We start from the raw sequence: 6564 nt of genomic DNA, 5'->3' as shown, positions 1-6564 counted from the left end.
GAGAAAAACCACAGCGGGTAAACGGACCACACGCCGCCGAGCGGAGTGGCGGTCGCTGGATTGCAGACGAGCTGCAGGTTTGAAGACTTGATGTGGATCCACAGACTTCTTTAATTTACTTTTAAATCTCTAAAATGGTCTCGACCCGCCCGACGTCTCGGAGCTTCCACGCCCTCACACACACACACACACGCACACACACACGCTCCTGCCCTCCCAGGTCAGCTGATCATCCTGTAGCTCCAGGTGAACTTGCACACAAGACAAACAAGAAACCAGAGAGAGAGGGAAAACACGCTTACAGAACAGACCTTTAAAAATCTTTGCTAAAACGAGGGATTCATTTGGACTTGCAGGAAACATCAGAGAGACAGACGACAACTATTATGACACTCTCGAGCTTCTTTTTCTTCGCTCTCCTTGTTGATAATGATTCATAATTTCCAGGTCCGGAGCTGGAACTGAAGCGAACATTATTTGGACGTCTTCAGCCGTCTGTCTGTCGGCAGGAGAGCGAGGGGCCGCACAGCAGAGTGACTCAGAGTTACGAGAAAGCAGAGCGTCCCCCGGTGCTCTTTGTGGAAACACGACATCAACAGATCCATTAGGAAGCAGCAGATGACATGCTAATGTGTTTTCTTGTCGTCCTATACTCCAGGGATCACACTCCGGATTCGGTTTTCAATCTGCAGTTTTAGGAGAGACTTTTACTTCGGTCTGTGTTTCATCGTGCAGAATAAAAGTAGACAGAGCTCGTCGACCTCCCAACAACCACCGCCGTCCTCGCTCCAGCACCGCCCGCTCCGACCTCCACCTCAGCGGCGAGGACGGGGAGCACAGAGGTTGTAACCCGCGACACAAAAAGACTTTTTCCTGTCAAGTCCAGAGTAAAAGTCTGAAGTGACTTCATTTAGAGGAAGGGTCGGTCATTTTCGAAAACTAGCGTGATTTTAAAAGAAACATTCTCTCCGTGCTCCCTCAAAAGCCCCGCCCCCTCACTTACATGCTCTAACGCCATTGGTCCAGAAGTGGATTTCAGCTCATGCTTGGAGCGTGGCCTCGTGCATGCACGGAGCAGAGAGGCTTGACATGGGTCGAAGTTTTCGCTGCTACAGATGATGATTTTGTGTCTTTTTCAGAGAACCTGAGTTATTAATTACTGTCAGGACCTAAAAACAATTTCAACCAAAATCTGAAAAAGTGGATCTTTGGTCTGGAGAAAATGACCAACCCTGCCTTTGAAAGGGAAAATGTTCAACTTTTTGGTCCAGTAGATGTCGCCCTTGAGCACGAGCGTGAAAACCAAAACAAACCGTGCCGTTTGGCGACCTTTGACCCCTACTGCAGCCTTTCGCTCTCCTCCAGCCTGCAGCGATTTTAGAGGATGTTTAGGTCGATCTCCGCCACATTCATTTAATTTAAAGTCGGTTTCAGAAGGAAAAAGTCCGGCGACGCCTGCAGTAGAAAATATAACACGTCGTTCTGTTTATTACATGTTCACACAGATCTGAAGAGGACGCACACGCTGCTGCTCGGAGGTGATCTGTTCGTGCACGGCTTGGGAAATCTGCGCTCTGCTTTTCTTTAAAATGAGAAACGACAAGAAACATTATCGAGTTTCTTTTTGCCAAACAGAGCCGAGCTGGAAAGATCTTCGTCTTCGATGTCGACTGAAGTGCTAACACATGGTGCACATGTGTCTCTCTCCAGACATACCAGAAGACAACTCAGCTCTGTTTTATGGATAAATAATAGGTCAAGACGGGGGCACTGCCAAATGTTCTTTTTCCCCCCTCAACGTATTTATCAAGTGTTTTCATTCCCACTAAAACAAAAATGTGTTTAATCTCACAACCATCTTCACATCTCGCTGGTTTACGACGTGCGTGAACGATGAGCTCACGCAGAGCGAGTCGATTCAGGATGGAGCGGTGAAAATTATTATTAAAGTTGAACTTTGTTACGTCCCGCTCATGTATGTTAGCGAGCTGGTGTAACTCAGAGCTCTGAGTGGTCTCTGGGTGGTCTCAGATCTCACGCCTTACTTTTATCATTATCTGTGAAATCCACCTGTCAGCGGGGGGGCGCCCGAGGATCGAGCATCAAACTGGCGTGTTGCTCTGATGGATTTTCAACATGTCCGACACATTTTGTTAAACAAGTTCAGATTTATGTCTCCTGTATTCTGCACAGACTCGTCCCTCTGCAGGCGGATTATGAACGTTAACTGTGTTTCCTGCAAAGCTGTGGGATGTTTTCTTTTTGAGGTGTTCTTTGTATTTCGCTGTGACCAACTTTGGATGCATTTGGGAGATTCATGCAGGGCCTCGGGGGGGGGGGGGGGGGGGGGGGGGGGGTCCAAGGATCTAATCTCAGAGCAGAGATATCAACTGTTCCTGTCATTTCCCCTGAGCTCCTCTGTGAATGAAGATTCACAAGAAATGCTCCGAGAGAAAATGAAGTAAGGGTCAGAGAGATGAGTCTTTTCATCCCTTCAAAGTGGCTCATCATCTGTCGGACTTATCTCTGACTTTGATACCAAAAATGGTCTGGAAATGAAAGAGAGCATGGCTGATCACACTTTCAAAGGATTTTTTTTTTTTTTTGCTACTTAAAGACACGCTTGTAAACATTTAAAATATCTTTTAAAAACCTTTAGTTCTTTTTGACCTGGAAACGTTAGCTTAATCCTTTTGACTGTGGCTTTAAAAAAAAAAAAAAAAGATGTTTTAATTCAGCTGCAGAAATCTGAGGAGAAACGGGATGAGACCTGAGGTCAGAGTCTGCAGGTCAAAGCTGTCCGTGGAACGAGCCGAGGCAGAGACCGTCGTGGTTAGAAACCCCCCCCGCTGGGCTGCGTGGGGTTTGCATGTTCTCCCCGTGCACGCGTGATCACACGTTGCATGTTGGACTCTCCTCCAGCAGGCCTCGTATCTGAAATCTGTTAGAGAAGACTGAAATGTATTTGAGCATTAATCGGCTGTGTCGGAGAATCTTAATAAAGAGCAGAAGGGAGCGCTGTGAGTGGTCGATATCAAAACTCTGCCGGGGCTGAAAAGAGTTTAAACTGCAAACAGGAAGCAGATGGTTCAGAGAGCGAAAGAAAACAGACGGATGAAGCCGTTACAGAGAAAAACAAAAGATGGCCGATGGAGAACAGCTGACACCACAGCTGGACCTGCAGCAGGAGGTCTTCATGTAGTGTTGTTCAAGATCACAGGAACCGAGACGAGACCAAGACCAGGGTGCTCCCACACCAAGACCAAGACCAAGACCAGGGTGCTCCCACAGCAAGACCAAGACCAGGGTGCTCCCACAGCAAGACCAAGACCAGGGTGCTCCCACACCAAGACCAAGACCAAGACCAGGGTGCTCCCACAGCAAGACAAGACCAAGACCAGGGTGCTCCCACACCAAGACAAGACCAATTAGGGATATTTAGGGATTAAGACTAAGTCGTGACCAAGACCAAAACCAAGGAAGGACGAGACTTAGTCCAAACCAAGACCAAGACCAAGGCAGGACGAGACCGAGTCAAGACCAAGACATACCCAAGGTCAGAGTGCTCCAAAACCAAGGCATCGAGGGATTGAGATCAAGTCAAGACCAAGACAAAGGCAAGACCTAAACCAAGGACCAAGGCAGAGCGAGACCGGGTTAAGACCAAAACCAGACCAAGGCAGGATGAGACCGGGTTAAGACCAAAACCAAGACCAAGGCAGGACGAGACCGGGTTAAGACCAAAACCAAGACCAAGGCAGGACGAGACCGGGTCGAGTCCAAGACCAAAACCAAGGACCAAGGCATAGCGAGACCGGGTTAAGACCAAAACCAAGACCAAGGCAGGACGAGACCGGGTTAAGACCAAAACCAAGGACCAAGGCAGAGCGAGACCGGGTTAAGACCAAAACCAAGACCAAGGCAGGACGAGACCGGGTTAAGACCAAAACCAAGACCAAGGCAGGACGAGACCGGGTTAAGACCAAAACCAAGACCAAGGCAGAGCGAGACCGGGTTAAGACCTAAACCAAGACGGAACGTGGAACTGCAGCGCAGAATATCACTGGTGGTCTCGATCGGCCTTGATTTCAAATCCTGAGTCCAAGACCAGGACAACATTGAGTCCAAAAACTTTTTGGATTCCAAGACGAGACAACGATCTTTAAAAAAAAAAGTGGTCTTGAGACGAAGACTGGTTTTCTGTACTACCATCCTGTTTTTTTAAACCTCGGGGCGGTGGGATCTCTGACTCTGGTGAACCTCAGCACGCTGCCCGCCGGGGGACGAAGACAGCTGGAGCGCTTCATCCCACGACATCACAAAGAACGCAGCTGGAGTTCATTCAGACATGGAAAGTTTGAACGTCTTCTGATAAGATTTCAAGCATCTTCTTTCTGTTTGTTTGTGCAATTCCTGTTTTCCACAGAACGCTTGAATGTTTGTTTTTCCATCGCCAAATGTAAATACTTCTGCAGTGATGAAGTGGTGACCCTGTGCGTGACGGGCGCCGTGACGAGTGGTTATTGATCTCTTTGTTGTTGCGTCTTCTGAATGTAATTCAGCAGTCAGAGGACACGCAACAGCAAAGGAAACATTGATTAAAATATACACCCATGGCGCTCTGAAGTCGCTGACCCCGGAGTCAGACACACCGGATTCACCTGCCGGTCTCACCTGATCTGAATGGATTCTGTTTCCAGTCTGCAGCCGACCCAGCATGAGGCTCTTTTCTGTCTTTATCGAGGTCCAAACTCAACAAAACGATAACAGCGGGAGTGACTCCTTCTCATTCAAAAATAGAGCAGGTCCAGGCGGCTGTTTCCCCCGGAGCGCCGTCCTGTCATTGGTTGCACATCTGTTCTGGATCGTCAGCGGGTCAGCGATCCCTGAAGGAGGAGAGCATAATTGGGGAGAAAAAAAAAGTGAAAATGTGAGTTTTATCAGACTTTAAACGTACAATTTGTTTAATTTTATTGGAACGTTTACATTAAAACGTTGTAGCAGACGGAACTCCCGTGATTCCCCACCAGTCTCGACTTCATCCTTTGTTGTTGGTCAGCCTGAAACCCTCCGCACTGTGCCGCGTTGGCCTCATCCGTTTCTGCCTCCGTCCTCTTTTTTAAAAACCTCTTGACCTCACACCAGAGTCAAATTCAAAATCAACCTCGAGCCTTTGTTTCCATGGGAACAGGAGGCTATTTTGAGTTTTAGCGTACAGCTGCTGTATCCTGTGAACAAACAGAACGAGCTGTATCTTTGTTGGAGGTTTTGATCCCAGCTCTCGTGGACCCCCCCCCCCCCCCCCCCACACACACACACACACACACCTCACCCTGCTCTCTTCTGTTATCTTTTGTTAGTTTCCCACCAACGACCGACTTAAAGGGGCTTAAAACAAAGAGGATCCAGGGAGCAGATGTTTTCAGGAACACTCGGAGCCATTGTCCTCTGGATGAGTTCAAGAGCTTTATGTCCAAATAAAACAAAGAACTAATGATTGGCCTCTCTTTGGATAGTTCTCCACACACACACGCTGTAGACCCACCACAGAGCTATTTTAAGAGAACATTTTAAAGCCTTGTATTGATCAACCAGACTGCGTGTCCAATGGTTTCTATCAATACTGACTGAGATATTAGGTTTTGTAATTCCCTGCTAATGCATAACTCTGTTACTTCAGAGATCTCATTAACTCCATCATTGATCAGTCGTCTCGCTTCGACTCGGAGACCAGAGTCAGGATAATGACAATCGATGTGGAGTGCAGGATTTGGTCATTAAAGTCATAAAACATAAAGTGAAGTCATTAAGGCGTCACATGTCGTCACACTGCGTTTATGAGCCTCAATTCTAAAAAGTGTATTTGTCTCATTTCTGTGTGTTGAAATGTGACGGACGAACTACCTTCAGTACACTTTGTTTTCTGCATGAGCAAATATTTATTTTACTAATTACAGGTCAGGATTTCTTTGTTGGACTTCCTAGTTGGCGAACTAGCGACTTGCTAGTTGGTGAGCTAGCGACTTGCTAGTTGGTGAGCTAGCGACTCGCTAGTTGGCGAGCTAGCGACTTGCTAATTGGTGAGCTAGAGACTTGCTAGTTGGTGAGCTAGCGACTTGCTAGTTGGCGAACTAGCGACTTGCTAGTTGGTGAGCTAGCGACTTGCTAGTTGGTGAGCTAGCGACTTGCTAGTTGGTGAGCTAGCGACTCGCTAGTTGGCGAGCTAGCGACTTGCTAATTGGTGAGCTAGAGACTTGCTAATTGGTGAGCTAGAGACTTGCTAGTTGGTGAGCTAGCGACTTGCTAGTTGGCGAACTAGCGACTTGCTAGTTGGCGAACTAGCGACTTGCTAGTTTGCGAACTAGCGACTTGCTAGTTGGCGAACTAGCAACTTGCTAGTTGCGAACTAGCGACTTGCTAGTTGGTGAGCTAGCGACTAGCTAATTGGTGAGCTAGCGACTTGCTAGTTGGTGAAGTTGTGGCAGAAATCAGAAAGAGGCCCCCGGTCTAAATTACCCACGGGGCCCTCCAACCATCACGTCTGCTAAGTGTACCGACGCAAAC

Source organism: Symphodus melops (assembly GCF_947650265.1).
Source record: "Symphodus melops genome assembly, chromosome: 17".
Lineage (NCBI taxonomy): Eukaryota > Metazoa > Chordata > Actinopteri > Labriformes > Labridae > Symphodus > Symphodus melops.
Note: the sequence above shows the minus strand (reverse complement) of the source record.